Source organism: Lemur catta, chromosome 1 (genome assembly GCF_020740605.2).
Source record: "Lemur catta isolate mLemCat1 chromosome 1, mLemCat1.pri, whole genome shotgun sequence".
Classification (NCBI taxonomy): Eukaryota; Metazoa; Chordata; class Mammalia; order Primates; family Lemuridae; genus Lemur; species Lemur catta.
This window is the reverse complement of record NC_059128.1, coordinates 122,441,091-122,457,943: the sequence shown is the minus strand read 5'-3', so window position 1 is coordinate 122,457,943 and position 16,853 is coordinate 122,441,091. Positions and strand designations below refer to the sequence as shown.

General features: G+C 31.7%; 1 protein-coding gene across 6 annotated transcripts in view; it reads left to right on the top strand.

The window, feature by feature from the left end:
- The window catches only part of ZEB1 (zinc finger E-box binding homeobox 1), a 213,579-nt gene that overhangs the window by 47,255 nt on the left and 149,471 nt on the right, over nucleotides 1-16,853 (top strand). For 2 of the 6 annotated variants that reach the window (XM_045554068.1, XM_045554089.1), the window contains exons 1-3: nucleotides 1,484-1,741; nucleotides 3,572-3,645; nucleotides 15,246-15,388. The exons of 2 other annotated variants lie outside the window; for them this stretch is intronic. The gene's annotated coding sequence lies outside the window, so the exon portion shown is untranslated. Of the gene's footprint in view, nucleotides 1-1,483; nucleotides 1,742-3,571; nucleotides 3,646-15,245; nucleotides 15,389-16,853 lie in introns of those variants that run through there. 2 more of the 6 variants (XM_045554078.1, XM_045554098.1) reach the window with 2 other exon arrangements.

Sequence of the window (16,853 nt, the reverse complement as noted above, 5' to 3'; positions counted from 1 at the left end):
ATATTTAATCACTGTTTGCTCTGTGGGTTTCATTATGCTAAATAAGAAAAAAGTAGTTGTCTATTTTCTGCTTTAAAAATACTTCTTTATTTAAAATCTTCTTAGAGATTAGTCTCATACATGATGAACCTATTCAAATGATTTAAGTTACCCCAGTGTGCTTCTTTCTCTCTTGGAAATCTAGCCATTCATGTGTCTTTATGTACCATCCTTTCTCTCCCATCAAGTTTTAAATTACAAGCTCCTGGAGAAAGAAGCTTGACGTTTCCTTTGTATGTCATAGCACCAGGACAGAACTCTATTAGTCTCTGAATAGGTTATAAGTGTTTTTGCTATTGAGCATTTTGGATTAAAATTGTTGGGTAGAATAGAATAATCCTGTTTCTAGGATAATCTAACTGGGGGTCAGTGTGATGAACTCAGACATAGCAGTTTTATTAAGCTCTAGGCTTTCTTTCTGAAGTCAGTTTCTTATTTATTCATAAGCTGATTATTCACCTTGTATTTTCTCCAATACAATACCTTGGCATCAGGTTATTGATAGGGAAATGTCTTTCAGGTTGTAGGTTGGATAGAGGTACATGTACATGTACACATGTACACATTTGTGTAAAAATGAGAAGGACTATGCTTAGCATATATGAGAATTGGAAGTATGTGTCATGTTTAGAACTCAACTGAGTCTTACATAGTTAACTAGTTATGTGCACTTGGTTTTTAACCTACTGACATTCAGAAACAATTTTTAAGGAAGATAATGATATGTTAATGTTTTCATTTTAGCTTTATTCTCATATTTTTGCTAGAGACTTAAATTGTTAAGGATAAATGAGTTTATTGAAATGGGCCAATTTACAACTGGGCAGAAATGGTATTAGGGCACTGAGGTATATCTTAACAACATTTGGGAACAATTTAATATAGCTTATATTTGAGAAGCATCAAAACTGACTGTGTAACCCAATAATCATAAAGCCTAATTGTCAAAAATCATGTAAAATGGGCAGACTCAGTAGTTACAATAATTAAGAGGAACAGAGCCTAAATTGGTGCAGAAAAGGGGCTATTTTTACTATAATTAGAAGTTGGTAGCCATAAATTTTGTTTTCTCAATATCAAAACTGTTTACAGGCAGAGCATATCTCTTCAGTATAATCTTTAACATCTTACAGTATATACTATTACAAGTAGTTGATGATTTAATAAATATAAACATTGATGATGCTGTCAGAGTATTTCCAAATTACAAGTGGTTTTTAAGAGAAGGCAATACTGTACGGAATTTAAATTTGTGACTCCATAATTTGCTATGTCATTGAATAAATATCATCTGTATCATGTGTTAATTAGTTACAGGATAATTGAGGGAACTTTGGGGGGAGGAATGAAATTTATTTAAAAGTGTTCTTAGAAATATTAGAAGTTTAGGAGATTTTTTTATCATAGCATTTCTTCTCAAATATATTAATAATATGACTGCTTGAAAGGATGTAAATCATATTCAGTCAATTTATTTTCCAATTTTGAGTTGTTGCTCATTGTCAGTTGGTGGGTGTGGGAACAACTTAATAAAGTTTGGGTAATTTAGTTTCCAGTTTAAATTCTCGACTGGCAATTGGCCGAAAACTGCCATCTGAAGACCTGGGCATCCAAAAGTCATTTTGTGATTTGGCTACTGTCTGCTTGACATAGGAAAGCACTATCAAGAAAGACTAATGGAGTGACTAAAAGGAAATCAATGGTAAGAGCTTTCATTTAAACTATTGTGTGTGTGCGTGCGTGTGTGTGTGTGTGTGTGTGTGTGTGTGTGTGTGTAAAGCCTATCAATTTATTATATTTGAATTACAATTTTAGAGCTTTTAAATCTAGGGCATAAAGCCAAATGTTTGAATTGTACATGTGTATTACTTGCATTTTTAATAAAATAAATGCAAAGAATGGTTTTATAGATAAGAGATTTTATATACTTGATCAGAAAATAGTATAAATATGTGAAAATCAATTTTATAATTTACATCCAGCTTAACAAATTCAAGTTTTTGATGTCATTTTGTAGTGAATTATCTTTAAAAATAGCATTTTATAAATATTGCTTGAGTAAAGTTTAACTTTTTAAAAAAAATTATGATAAACTGAATTTATTCAATTTCATAGGTGCTTTTTACTCAAAGTAGACATCATAAATTTTGAAATAGTCTGCTGAATACTGTATTATTTTTACCTCCATTGTAAAATAATAAGAGGAAAGAAAAAGGTAAAATCTCGTATACTAAAATCCATTTAGTTTAACATTTAGACCTTTAAAAATGTATGATTCCTACTTTACCTCTATGGGAAATATTAAATTTGCAAGATGAGATGTTTATACTCTATACCCAAAACAAAGTGGAGTAGCTATTCATAGTAAGGTACAGTATGAAATTTTGGTGATAAAATCAGATATCTCTCCTTGCCTTATACATGTTATACTGAGAAAATAGTTTCTAAATTTGGCTGCATTTTTATATGCTTCAAATTACCTTAAAGTTACATTTTTCTCCTGAATGTATTTGGTTCCTATATATTCCTGTTTTTGGACATCTGTGTCCTACCCAGATCCATGATTAATTTTGTTAACTGTGGACAGGAGTGGAGCTAGTAGCTTATAAATTTTGAAATCTAAAATCTATTTGATAAGTTTATCAGAGCTTATTCTGGTATCTCCACCAACGTAGTAGCTTTGTGATAACAAGATAATGGCTGATGAAGATTAGCGTATTAATAACAAATTATGATTCTATTGACCATTCTATTGTCAGTCTCATGATTTTTGAGATTGACGTATTTTGAGTAATTTTCTTGCCTAGTTAAAATGATTTCTTGGCTTGTCAAAATGATATTAATTGAATCTAGCCACATTCTTAGCTGTTTTCTAGAGCTTGATAACGAACACTTCAGGAATAGTACTCATGACAAGCACCTAGACCAGCATCTGTCATCATGTAAGCATGCAAATGTTGCCAATGAACTAAGTATTCTAGATGGCAACATCAATCCTTCAATTCATGTATGTAGTGATTCAAATTTTTATAGACTATCTACTATGTTCCATCCATTCAGCTAAGAGGTGAGGATGCAATGGTGCAATTAAAAACAGAGAAGTATTCCTAACCACTCTTGAACTTCCAGTATAGATAATATTTAATAATTCCAGTGTGGATTTAATTATGTAGAAAAATATGAATTGCAATTGGAACCAATACTAGGAAAAGGTATAAGTTGCCATGAGAGTAGAAGCAACATAGTCAGTGTATAAATAAAGCATAGAACCTATACATTTATTTCTTAGAGTGAATTGATAACTTGTTCTTTGAACTTTTAAAGTTAGTAATTCTATTAAATGAGCATCTGCTAAGCAAGGGATTAGAAAGATAAACTTCTAACCATGGAGCAATACATTTTTTTTATGCTGCTATTCTATTTTCTTAGATTTCTTAAGAATTTATAACAAAGTCACTTGTCAAAGCTGCATTCTTATGTGAGAATTTCACTTTTGGGAGAGAAGTTCTTATAGGATCCTTTAATATTACAGGAATGAATGCCATAAAGGAGGACCCAGATTTCTTCAATTGAATTTAAAGTTGTTACATGCAGACATTTTTAATGGTAGTATGATTTCCTTAATCAACTTTATCTCTTTTTAAAGAAAAGAATGTGACATTGATATTTCTAATATACATATATATATTTATTCTAAAGCATATATTTTTATTACATTTGGAAAATGGTAGAGCAGTTGGATGCTAAATGTTTATATTTTTTCTGTAGCACAGAGAAAATCTTGTCTGTTGGAAAGGCACTAGTGATGTTTGAAAAATAATGAAGTTAATTTTTTCATATGTTAGATCTGTAAGGATTTTTGAAAACTTTCATTAAAGACTAGCTTTTCTTTATTCAGCTGATAGAATAGACAAATTGAATCACAGCAATCTAGCAAGGAACTAAAATCACAAAAGGTTATTTTTATAATAGAAATGATTTTTCCCTAATTTACTACTGAAATATGTAAGCTATTTAAAATATTGAATAAGTATAAATGTTTTTTAAATGGAAAAATCCAAATTAAGTCAACTGTTAACTTTTTCCTCAAAATTATGTTGAATTCAGTCTCTTCAGTGACTTATAAATTTAATTTTCCTGGATATACTCAAAGAAAGTCACCAACCTGACTTTGAGTATTCTAATTTGAAGATCTCAACTCAGAGATCTAGGCAGTTCCACTCTGTCAGTGTTGGGAGAAAGATGTCCTTATCATACTTCCCAGGAGTAGTGTCTTGAGGAAACATTCCTTACTGGGTGGGTAACATGCCTTGGAATGTACATAACATTAAGTTTTCTTTGATAGCTCTTTTGGTCCTGTGCACTTGGCTTTGATTGGTCTATGATATCGGGTGAATTGAGCATTTAGCCACACAAATATATTTAAAACACATAGTTACATAAACATTGCAGATGGACAATGATACATTTCTTTTATGGAAATAAATTAAAAATGCCTTGTTTCTAAAACGAACAAGGGTCTACCAATAGTTGTCAATTTTTAACTATTTAACTTTTCGTATAGTAAATAATACCATGTCTGGGTGTGTATGTTGTAATGTAATGTATTGGCTTCTATTTTGAATTTGGGGACTACTACTGTCAGAAGAAATGAGTTGGAATTAACAGTGGTGTGGAATTAGAAGTTTGAGAAAAGAAAATTTTAGTATGAGTTACTATTTATGGTTGTGGGAAAGAAAAGAATGTTTTCAGTTCAATATAAGGAACGACCTTTTTAATGTAGAAAATAAAATGGGGTGCCTTCCTAGATCCATTCTTAAGAATTTATGGCAGACATTGTAAAGAAGGAGTTCTTGCTGATGTAAATCACAAGGACTTATTTGAAGGAAATTTGTGTCACATCTCTAAAAATTAAGTATTGATAATTACAATGTAAGTATATAAAATTTTATATGAAATACATACTACTAAAAATATTAAACTACTACTTATAGTTGGAGCTCTACGAAATACAGTTAAGAGATAGAATAGTAAATCCCATTTAATTCATTCTATAAATTCTTATTGACAACATGCAGTATGTCAGGCATTGCACTAGGTGTTGGGAGCATAGCCATGAATAAAACTGATGTGATCCTGTAGGTCTGGAAGGGAACATAGCCATTAAAAAAGTAATTATAATAATGTATGTGGCTGGTGACATTATAAAAACAAAGCTGTCGTTTCTTAAGGACACTTTGAGAGTTGATCTGTATGTAGTATGCTAATACTTTAATCGGTTCACTTTCCTCATGAAATGAAATTGTTCATTTTTACATAAAAATTAGAAATTCTTTGAAAATAGATCTTAGAAATTAGTAGAGTCTAAAAGTCTTATTACTTGTATAAGCTACTTGTATAGCTTATTTAAAATGAGAAACTGCTATGGAAAGATCTTCAAGTTCCTGAAGTATCTAGAAGTGTGAATATGAGCATAACAAACTCATAATGCCTTTCATGTATATCATACATTATACAAGTCATTTAAGAAAATTTTATGAAAAAGTTTAACATTAAAATTTTGCAAGTTGTAGTTAAGAAGTTGAGCTCTCTAGTGCTACTGGTAGGGTTTGAGTATTAAATCTGATATTTACAAGCCTTACAGTCTCAGTTTCCATATCTGTAAAATGGGGATAATAAGAGTACATACCTTACAGAAAATTCAATTATTTGATGCATACAAAATGTCTAGAACAATATCTAGCATATGGAGAGGGCTCCATATGTTATAGTTAACAATAGCAATAATACTCATAATTTCCTCATCTCAAAAATGTCCTACCTGATTCATAAAATTGGGCCAATTGAAATAATTTCAGAATTGTGCTTAAATATATAATATATATATAAAATAGTTATATGTGTGTGTGTATATATATGAACACTAAAGAGCTAGTATCATTATTATCGCTAAACAAAATGTCAGTGAAACTCTTATCTAAGCTTTGGGACCTCTTTAGCTGAAGTTCAGCAGTCACTCAAAGGCCTCCTAGAGATGCAATCTGGAGAGATTTTATAACCTAATGTTCTTTTATTTTTGCAATACAGAAATACTTACTTCATTGTAGGATGTTAAATGAGAAGAAATTATTTGAATACTACAAGTATGTTTTCCCATGACCACAGTCAGTTCTAATGTATTCAGTCAACAAGTATCTATTGAAAACTTACTAGCTATCTAGCACTTGCTGTTAATAATGTCATGGTAGCCTAAAATAATTATGTTGTCATTCTGCTTAGGCCCTAGGAAGATGAGAGCCATGTACAGAATACTTAGACTTTAAAGCACAAAATCTGAGATCTAGTTCCTTCTCTGCCACTAATAAATAGAAAGCTACTAAAATTATGAGACCATCTTAGCATCTCAGTCTCCTCATTATATATATTATACACATATATCATACACCTACATAGCCATCCCAAATTCTCCAAATTGAAATGAAAAGTTAAGCATTCATTAGGAATTTTTTTTAATTTCCAAATTGACTGAACAAAGAATTCTGTTCTGAAAAATATTTTCCATGATGCTTTCAAATGAAAACATGTCACTGATTTTTACATACACTATTTCAGAGCTTCTCAAATATTCCCACATAAATAATCTAGTGTTTCTTAACTTTATCACTTCTTGATCTTTTGGCTAAGATCAAGTGTAGTGTTTCTTAACTTCACAAGGGAAATGTAAAATTCCTTTAGTCTGCCTAATTTTCAGACTTATTTTGTTGTTATATTGCTTAAAAATCTTTTTCTAATAAACAGTTTTAACACATACCAACTTGTTTTTTCTACCTTTGGACTAACTTTTTATTTATTTATTTATTTATTTTTTTTGAGACAGAGTCCCGCTTTGTTGCCCTGGCTAGAGTGAGTGCCATGGCATCAGCCTAGCTCACAGCAACCTCAAACTCCTGGGCTTAAGTGATCCTACTGCCTCAGCCTCCCGAGTAGCTGGGACTACAGGCATGCGCCACCATGCCCAGCTAATTTTTTCTATATATATTTTAGTTGGCCAGATAATTTATTTCTATTTTTAGTAGAGACGGGGTCTCACCTCGAGCGATGCACCCGCCTCGGCCTCCCAGAGTGCTAGGATTACAGGCGTGAGCCACCGCGCCCGGCCTGGTCTAACTTTTTATAAATGAGTTTTAAATAAACAACAGCAGTCATTACAAACTCTGTCATTTGCAACAGTGTGGGGCATTTCTAGTTCTTTGGATAGTATCTGAGTTCTCAGAATAATTTATTAATTCATTAAAAAATAGACTGTAGCATTTTAAGGGAAAGGAACTAAAACAAGCATAATACATATATACATACATCTGATATATCTGTATGTGCACACGTGTGTATACACACTTGTTTGCTTTGCCAGATGTTCTCACTGAATCACTTACACAGCATTCACTGCTCCTAAAGGCAAGGGAGTAGTTGGGACCTGCTAATCGAAGCACCACTGTATCATCCAGCTGTGCATTAGTGTTGTCTGTGCCGTGATAGGTTTAGAGTCAAGTGAACATTGGGTGAAAAAAAAAATGTGTGTATATATATATATATATATATATATATATATATACACACACACACACACACACACACACACACACATTTATATACTATCAAAAGCTACTAGCTATGGGTATTGAACTACTAGATGTTGATATAGTCAGAGTAATTTTCATATAAAAAATCAGACTTAAAATAGATGCCTTTTATAGGCTTAAAAAAGATTTAAGAATACCTATATTGTGAGCTTCTACATTTTAAATGTTAATTTTAACATTTGCAAGGGTGTTGAATGCAAACTTTTTTGGAAAAAATACTATTAAATATATAATATTAAATATTAACATACAGTCATATGAAAGAAGACTGCAGTTTATAAGAAAATATAATTAGCATAAGGAATTATTTTTTTCTTGGGAGAATTTGCTTATATTGGACAAAAATCTTATGTATCATAAGCAATATGCCACAGTAAGCAAATCCAGCAAAAGCAACCTCTCTAGTTGCTGTGAAAATAAGAGGACAAGTAGGCAATCTCATCTTATGCTATAGAATACTTTTTATAAGATGGGGAATAAGTGATAACCACTGTTGTGTGGTGGAGGTGGAGGTGATGGAATACATAAGGGGCATAAGGAAGTCTGTTTCAAACGTATTTCTACCAAATACTTTACCCTTTAGAAATTGATTTAAATTTTTAAAAGGCGCATGTAAATCCAAATATCTCTGTGAATGTTTGACCTACACCTGTCATTCACTTAAAACCTGAGTATCTACTAAGTGTAAAATACTGTGCTATTTTATGCTTTTCACAGTGAGCCTGTTAACACCTCATCTTTCTAATACTTAGTTGAGACTGGTAAGTCTCTTTCATAGAAGGGAATGTCAGTTCGTCAAAGAAGGAATCATTTGAATCATGGGGTAATTTTTGAGAATGCAGATCCAAGTAATACGTACCAATAAAATCAGAGGACAGCATGATTTTATTGAGATGTGAAGGAGGTAGGAAAATATCAAAATAAAATAACCTACTTTGGATTGGTTCAGTGTATCCTACAAATAGTTATAGTTTGTAGGGTACACTTTTGTGGATATAAATTATTTTATTTTTCTGAAATTTTATTTCCTAAAGTATTGTTGAACTAAAACTTAAAAAAGATTTTCTCTACATGTACGTATTTATCATGCACACAGTAACAGTATGTGCAAGTCAAATTTAATTTAAAAATGGATCTTTTAAAGTGTGGGCAAATCTGTGCCAGTCACAGACAGGGCAATCTGTCATATCTTTTATATCCTTGCTTTGTACTGGTTGGGAATGTTTGTTATATAGTAGGGTAGTAGTAGTTAATTCCATTTTTACTTATACTAGAATATATTTGGCTTAATAGATGATGTTCTAGAGCCCTAAATTTAAAAAATCATTGTAGGCAATGTCAAATATACATAAAAGAAGTAAAACTAGTGTAATAAACCCTATGGCCCAGATTTAACAATTAGCAACATTTTGCTACATTCGTTTCATCTACTTTCTCCTCAACTATTTTTTAAGCAGATCCCAGACAACTCTTTTTACTCCTACATTCTTCAGTATGCATCTCTTTAAGACATTTTTCTTATATGACCAAAATACCTTTATCACATCCAACAACATTAATAATAATTACTTATCGCCTTATTATTATCTCTGTATTCGGTTTCTCTGATTTTGATTGAAAAATGTCAGTTCATATTTGGGTTGGTCATTCTGAATCCAAACAAGATCCATATAGCATTTGGTTGTTAGGACTGCTCTATAATTAAAATGTCTTTTCTTTCCCACCACCTGTCTACCTCCCTCTGTCTCCCTCCCTCCTTTCCTGTTCATGACTTCATAAAAAACTGGGTAAACTCTCCTGTAGAATATCCCCCATTCTGGATTTTTCTGTCAGCTTCTCCCTGTTAACTTGTTCTTCTAGCCTCTAAATTTCCTGTGAAGTAGAAATTATCTCAAAAACTTAATTAGATCCAGATTCAACTTTGTTTTTGGTGTTAAGGGTGGGGGGCAGAGAGGAATACTTACGGGGCTGTTCCTTCCTATTGCAGCACATCAGGGATCATGTCATGTCTGCTTGTCACACTCTGTGGATGCTGAAATTGGCAGTGGTGCCAGTCTAATCTCTCTGTTGAGGATTTCCCATTGTCCTTTCCTCCCATAGTTTCATTCATGGCAGATTTTTCTCTGAATCAGTTCTCTCATTAGGGTTTGAAAAATATGAATTGTAAAATGTGCTATCCCTTCCACATTTATTAGTGGACATTGTTCTATAAGAAGATATTTCCCTCATAAATTATGGCTTTTTGATTTACCATAAAAAAAATCATCCTGGAAGGAAGCCTGGTGTTTTAAATATGGTCTCTTAAATACCTAATTTAATATCCAAAGGTAACTTGAGATAAAAGGACCACATAGGACCTGAGTACCCATTTTGTATGTGATTGTAGGGACTTTTATAGAATAAAGATATTTCTTACTTAATTTTCATGAACATTGTCAGTATTAGGGTAACTTTATATAGTCAGCATATGTACAGTGTTAGTCCTATAACAGTTGGAGACCTTTTCCCAGTTTTACTTGGTCAAATATACTACTCTGTGAGGAGTTGGAGGTGATGAGTTGAGCTTCCAGGTACAGGGTTCTTCATTAAGACAGCAAGCTGAACACTATCACCTAGCCAGAGCAGCAGAATGAGTGGCGATAAACTTAAATTCAGGAACAAAACAATCATTATTTTTGTTATTAGTTTGTTCAAAAATCACCATTAACCCCATTTTTATGTAAAATATTAATGAACAAAACCTGAAGTATAAATAAAACCAAAATATTTCATTTTTAGATGACATTATTGATTACCTAGAAAAATCTGAGGCAGTCAGCCTGAAAACCATTATGTTTGTACCCCTATAAGAATTTTGAAATAAAAAAAATAATAAAACCATTTGTTAAGCAATAAAAATTTAATGAAGTGCCAGATACGCTGTATCTGAAAAACATACTGGAAAAAGACCTCACTCAGAATTATAACAAACAAAATATAATACTTAGCAATAAATTTGAGGGAGTTGTTAGACCTTTAGGAAAAAAGCATCAACATACAGTGTGTTTGAAAAAAAATTAAGATTCAAATAGAGAGAAACAGTTTCTGAATCAATAATATTGGCAAATTATTTCACTGAAAGTAATTTATAGATTTTTAAGCTGACCTCTAACTTTCAGAATTCCTGGTGATTTTATTTTATAGTGATTCCTATGATGAGGGGAAGTCTCGCCCTGCTAAATAACAGGTTTTTAAAGCAAACAGTGCCTAAAGCAGTGATAATGATGCAGGAATAGATGTATAACCCAAATACCAGAAGAGACCTCTCTGCCCCTTGAAGATTTAAGTGTAAATTTTCCTTGAGGCTCTGACTTCATGGTCAGTGAGAGTCAAAAGAGGTAGCCTTCTTCCTGTGACTTATGCAAATTCCTGTGACTGACTTACGATTCAGTTTCTCTGCTTCTGCTTGCATGCCACTCAGGGTTCTGCTAGTATCAATACACATGCAAAACTAGCCCTTTTACTAGTTTCAAAAATTTAGTATTTTATGAGTTCAGAAATTCTGAGTAGGTGATAGACCAGCAAATTCTTAGTCTTTGAGTGGAACATACTGTCCACATTTATTCTCTCCCACTCACACTTCCTAAATTAATACATTTGCCTTAAGAATTCTGAAAAATAATTTTTTTCCCATTTTGTAAATCAGAGATTACTAGAGCACTGAAGAATCCAAAATTAGTCCCATCTACATGCAGCAACTAAATATAATATGATAAAAGAGTCTTTCCAAAGAAAGGGAACATTTAAACAGTATTTTCTCATTGGTGTCAGATAGATATTCAGTGATATAACTGCAAAATTGATTAGATAAATGTTTTCTTCCATATCTTACACAACCATAGTAATTAAAAAAAAGGTAGCACAAAGAATATCTTTACATCTCATGTTTGAAACATTACTACAGCTCACCAAGAAGACATATTTGTATATTAAAACATTTTATTAGACTAAAATATTATAATGATAAGGATAATAGAAAATTGTAGATCTAGACAAATGTTTTATATCTACAAAGTAATAATAGCTATAGGTCACATATTATATAATATGTAAATTTAGATATCAAGATTCTAGTATACCTCATTTAAATGAATATGACAGATTAAGAATATGAAAATAAAGTGAATAATAAAGGAATATGAGGAAAAATATTTATCCCTGTACTTATCACAAAATTACAAATTAAAAACTCTGGGATACAGTTTTTCATTGTATTAAGGGAAATAATTTTTTTTTAATATAATATTGACAAGATAGGCAGTACTAACAAACTCTTTTGGGCAGTAATGCTGGAATATATCCTAAGAGTCACAGTAATGTTCAGAAATTTCATAAGAACTTATTAGGAAATATTTTACTAATTATAAATCATATATATAAATGCCCAATTTAGATACTAATTATAGAATAGTAATATAAAATATTATATTTAAATGATTGTTTTTGAAGACTCTAGAACAGCACTGTCCAAGAGAACTTTCTGTGTTGATGGAAATGATTTTCACTGTCCAGTATGGTGGCCATTAGCCACATGTGATTACTGAGCACTTGAAATGTGGCTAGGGCAACTGAGGAATTGATTTTCAAATTTTATTTAATATTACTCAAATTTAAATGCATACATGGGGCTAGTGGACACAGTATTGGACACTGTAGTTCTAGAAATAGGGGAAAATGTTTGGTATAAGTGAAAATAAAATAGTAAATTTATATGCATAATTACAAGTATGTACCTAGGTATACATATGAAAAGTGATATTCACAGTTGAAATATTTGTGTTGAGATTGAAGGGAATGGGTGATTTTTTTTTTCTGTGCACATAGGAAGAGGTGATTTTTTTTTTAATGCTAAATTTTTAAAAGGTCAAGGTGACAGTGCTGCACTTCAGTACTGTGCTGTTCAGTATGGTAGCCACCTGCCTGATGTGACAATTTAAATTTAATTTTAATTAAGTAAAATTAAAAATTCTGTATCTCAGTTGCACTAGCCACATTTCAAATGCATGACAGCCACATATGGCTAATGTTTACTGCTAATGTTTACTGTTTGGGGTGGTATAGATATAGAACATTTCTAACTATCGCAAGAAGTTCTCTTGTATAGTGCTGCAGAAGGAAGTGGCAAAACGAATATACTGGAAAAAGTTATTGATAATTTATTAGCCAGTAGTGTCTAGGGGCACAAGTGAATTAAAACTAGAAATTGGATTCAATAAAAAGTGTAAAGGAAGAGTATCATAAGATTCTATACTTGTAACCTAGATCAGTGCTGCTTAAAGTATAGGCTAGGAACTGGCACTGGTTTGTTAAACAATCTATATTTAACAATGGATTGTTAAACAATCCCTGATACAACATATTAAATGTTTACTACTGAATTTCTGTCATTGGTCAAGATGAAAGAGAGAAAACAGATTGTTCAGGGCAGTTTTGTAAGGAATTTAAAGTGAGTTGTTAGTGTGGCTTAGTATACTTGGAGGTGAAATTAAAAATTAAACACTAAATCTCTGAATGTGCTAAACTTAGACTTCATCCCTCCTGCTGGTGGAAATGAGGCAAAGGATCCATTGTTCACCTTTTCTCTTTTCCCTCTCCTTGGCCTGGGAAAGTCAACCAGCTAGTAGAATCTCTCCATTTCAGTAAAATTTCCAGCTTTGTGTTGGCCTTTATCTCTCTTCAGCTCTTTTTGACATATTACTACACTTAGTTCTTTGTAACTATTTTCATTCCTTGCATCCAAAGTTAGTTCAAAGGCTTACAAGATGTTGAAAATAGGAAAACTTTTAAATTAAATGAGCTTTTTTGTACACTTAAATTCTTTAGCCTAAAGTTATTTTAAAATCTCTTCCTTTTTTTACGTTTATGCCTGATTCCCTGATACAAGATATTAAATTGAATTATTTGTGAAATATAGAAAGTTTTTTATTGCTTATAATCAAGGCATAATCTGTCAGTGAAAGTATTATTTTAGTGATACAGGGTAAGCACAAATCCTCAGTTTACTGCCTATTTTTTATTATGGTTTTGACTATACAATAGATCAGATCCTGTATCCTGAAATAAAATGCACCATACAGTCCAGTTTGAGTACCAATTCCACATTTTCAGAATTTGGGATCAAATGTAATTCAGTATTTTATAAATAGTTGTTTCTTCCAATTCTAGTGGCCTTGTGTATTGGATTTTTAAAAGAATACACATTCAATCCTTTATCAGTGCCATTAATCTGATATTGATGTCAGTATTCTTTTTCTCAAATTTCTCATTTATCAGTTGGAAAGAGCTGGAAAACGCTTAAAGGAAACAAGTATCTGTTTTAATAATAGTCCATAAGTTGAAATAAATGAGTAGTATTTAACATTTCTTATTTAAATTCTGTGTTTTTAAAAATCAAATAAAATGTATATATTTACTTAAAATATATAAGAAAATCATATGGGTAGAATGGTATCTTCTGATTTCAGTTTAATATTATGGCAATTATTTACCGAGGTAGAATTATAGACAGCCATTTTATCCCATGGCTTATATTGATCTCTCCAAAAGATGAAAAACAATTAATACTAAAGTATAGAAGGCATGTTACTTTTCATCTGTATTAATATTTTTATTCTTATATTTGATATTTAGCAATATATTTTAAAGTACACTGTGTGATTTCTGGATCTTAAGTATTCCATTCCTTTGTAGGAGTTTGGGTTATAATAATATATTATAGCATTTTTTCATAAGTATTTTGAGATACTGCATTTTTAAATATCATATTCTTAACAGTTATTTAATATTATTAAATGTTTATATTGTTAATATTATTTTAAAACACATTTCCAAAGTCCAAGGAACATTTTTAGGCTTCTAATTGTTTCATTTTATGCAAATCTCATCCTTGAGTGTATTTACTAATTGGTTAACATTCTTCCTATTCATGATATTTTTTTTTAGTGCTTACTGTGTCCTAGGACCTATTTTAGATACTATGAATAATCAGTATATTAAAAAACAAAAACAAAGCCAAAATTTCTTTTGCTCATATTGCTTTATATTCTAATAGATTGATTTATATACGATTCTGTGGCATTGAACACAAATCAAAGGGCTACCTTGCTTTTAGTTATTAGGAAGTGCTCTAATTTTGAAAATATAGGGAGAGGATAAAATTTCTGCTAGCTCTGTTTAACTCATTACTTTTCCGTGAGTTTAGCTGTATTAATTATTTTTTTAAAATGGAATTTATAACTATGATTATTTGGCACCCTAGAATTTTTCCATATTTTTCTCAATTTTTTACCTTCCTAGTAATGGAATAGAAGTTGAACTAGTCACTTAAGGTTTTAAGTTTAAGGAGTAATATTTGAAACATGCAGTATTTAGGAATGATACTTTTTTGAAATAAGAGAATATGACTTTTAAAATAATCAATTTTAACTGATTTATTTTTTCAGAACCTCATTTTGTACTATGGAAAGATAAACCTGATCCAAATGGTATGATCTCAGTATAATCTTTTACTCTTCTTTCCTCCTTCAGGAAAATCTTAAACTTCCACCACAAGAAGATTATAAAGAGGTCCCTCCTGCACCAAGAAAGATCTGCAGGTCTTTTTCAGTGTTCTTGGAGGTATGGGGTGTGAGAACTTGATCAGTTTGTGTCAGCCACCTTGTTCTCTAAAGGTAAGCACTGTGTAGTGAGTGCACACTCGTGGGCCCAGGCTCCTAACCTAGGACTGGTTTTGGAATGCTCCATTGAGGGTTTGAGACCATCAGATTTTCTCACAGCATGTGGCCCCGGCAGCCACTTGTGGGCAGGACATCACACACACCCATCAGGAAGTGGTTTTCAGTGTTTAAAAGTAAAGCATATCTTAGAGATATATAGATGTTTTTGTTTTGTTTTACTTTTTAAAAAAATTCCAGTTATGGTAAAACTTGTATTCCAGTTCAGTCTACATCTCAATCAATCAGTAACTTCTGGGTTTAATCTCCCATCAAGAACTCTTCTTAGAGGTCTTAAGATTTGCATTCAATAATTTTGAAACATGACAGTATTTAGGCAATCTGGTGACATAATAGCTTAAATTGATATAACCAGCTTTGAAGAATTACTTTTTATGATCTTTTTGAAGCCTTGTCTTTACATCAGGGAAAGTCCCTCAAACCATTTTGTAATTTGGATTATGCTTCAGAAAGTATGGAAGCAAAGGCCATCTTAATCTTTAAAAAATAAATGATCATAAAATTTATGTCAGATCCTAATTGAAAAACATACCACTTAAAATGAGTAGTTTCTTTCCTATCTTACAGCTTTTTCATGTCTTCAGGAAATGAAGAATAAATATGTTGATTGCAACAGGAAAACTTTATGAAGGATGAATAAATTAATGTCTCTGCTTTACTACCAAACTCTAACATCAGAAAACCTTACTGTTTGCTTGTATAATTTATCGACACCTCTCAAAATGACCAGTCTTAAATTAGAATGTCATTTGGATATCATTCATTGACTATGGAGAAGAACAGAGGCATTCTGATTTTAAAATATAATTAATATGAGAAGTAGGGCAGTACTAGATAGTAATAACTGGCTCCCACCAGAAGACTAAATGTTCAGTAAAACATTTTAGATTGTAATCCCTGATATACTGTAGTGTTGACAATGAGAAATTAAAGTGCTGATGAAGAAATTGAATTTGTCCATTTCATTTCATCATCATTTCTGAAAGCTCTTAAAGTGATCTTGGAAACTTTAGTTCTCAACAACATACGAACTTCTAATGGACTATTAAGTTTGGGAAAAATATGCTGATTTTTATCTGGTAGCCCTACCTCTGATTTGTCTTTTCGAAACTATTGTTCTTCCTATATCTGTATAATAAAAGATACTAAAGAGAAAAAAAATCCTATGATGAGAAAAAAATACAACCTAGACCTTTTTTGAAAAACCATGATAACTGATTTACTTTTTTTTTTTGTTTGTTTGAGACAGAGTCTCGCTGTGTTGCCGGGGCTAGAGTGAGTGCCATGGCGTCAGCCTAGCTCACAGCAACCTCAAACTCCTGGGCTTAAGCGATCCTACTGCCTCAGCCTCCCCAGGAGCTGGGACTACAGGCATGTGCCACCATGCCCGGCTAATTTTTTT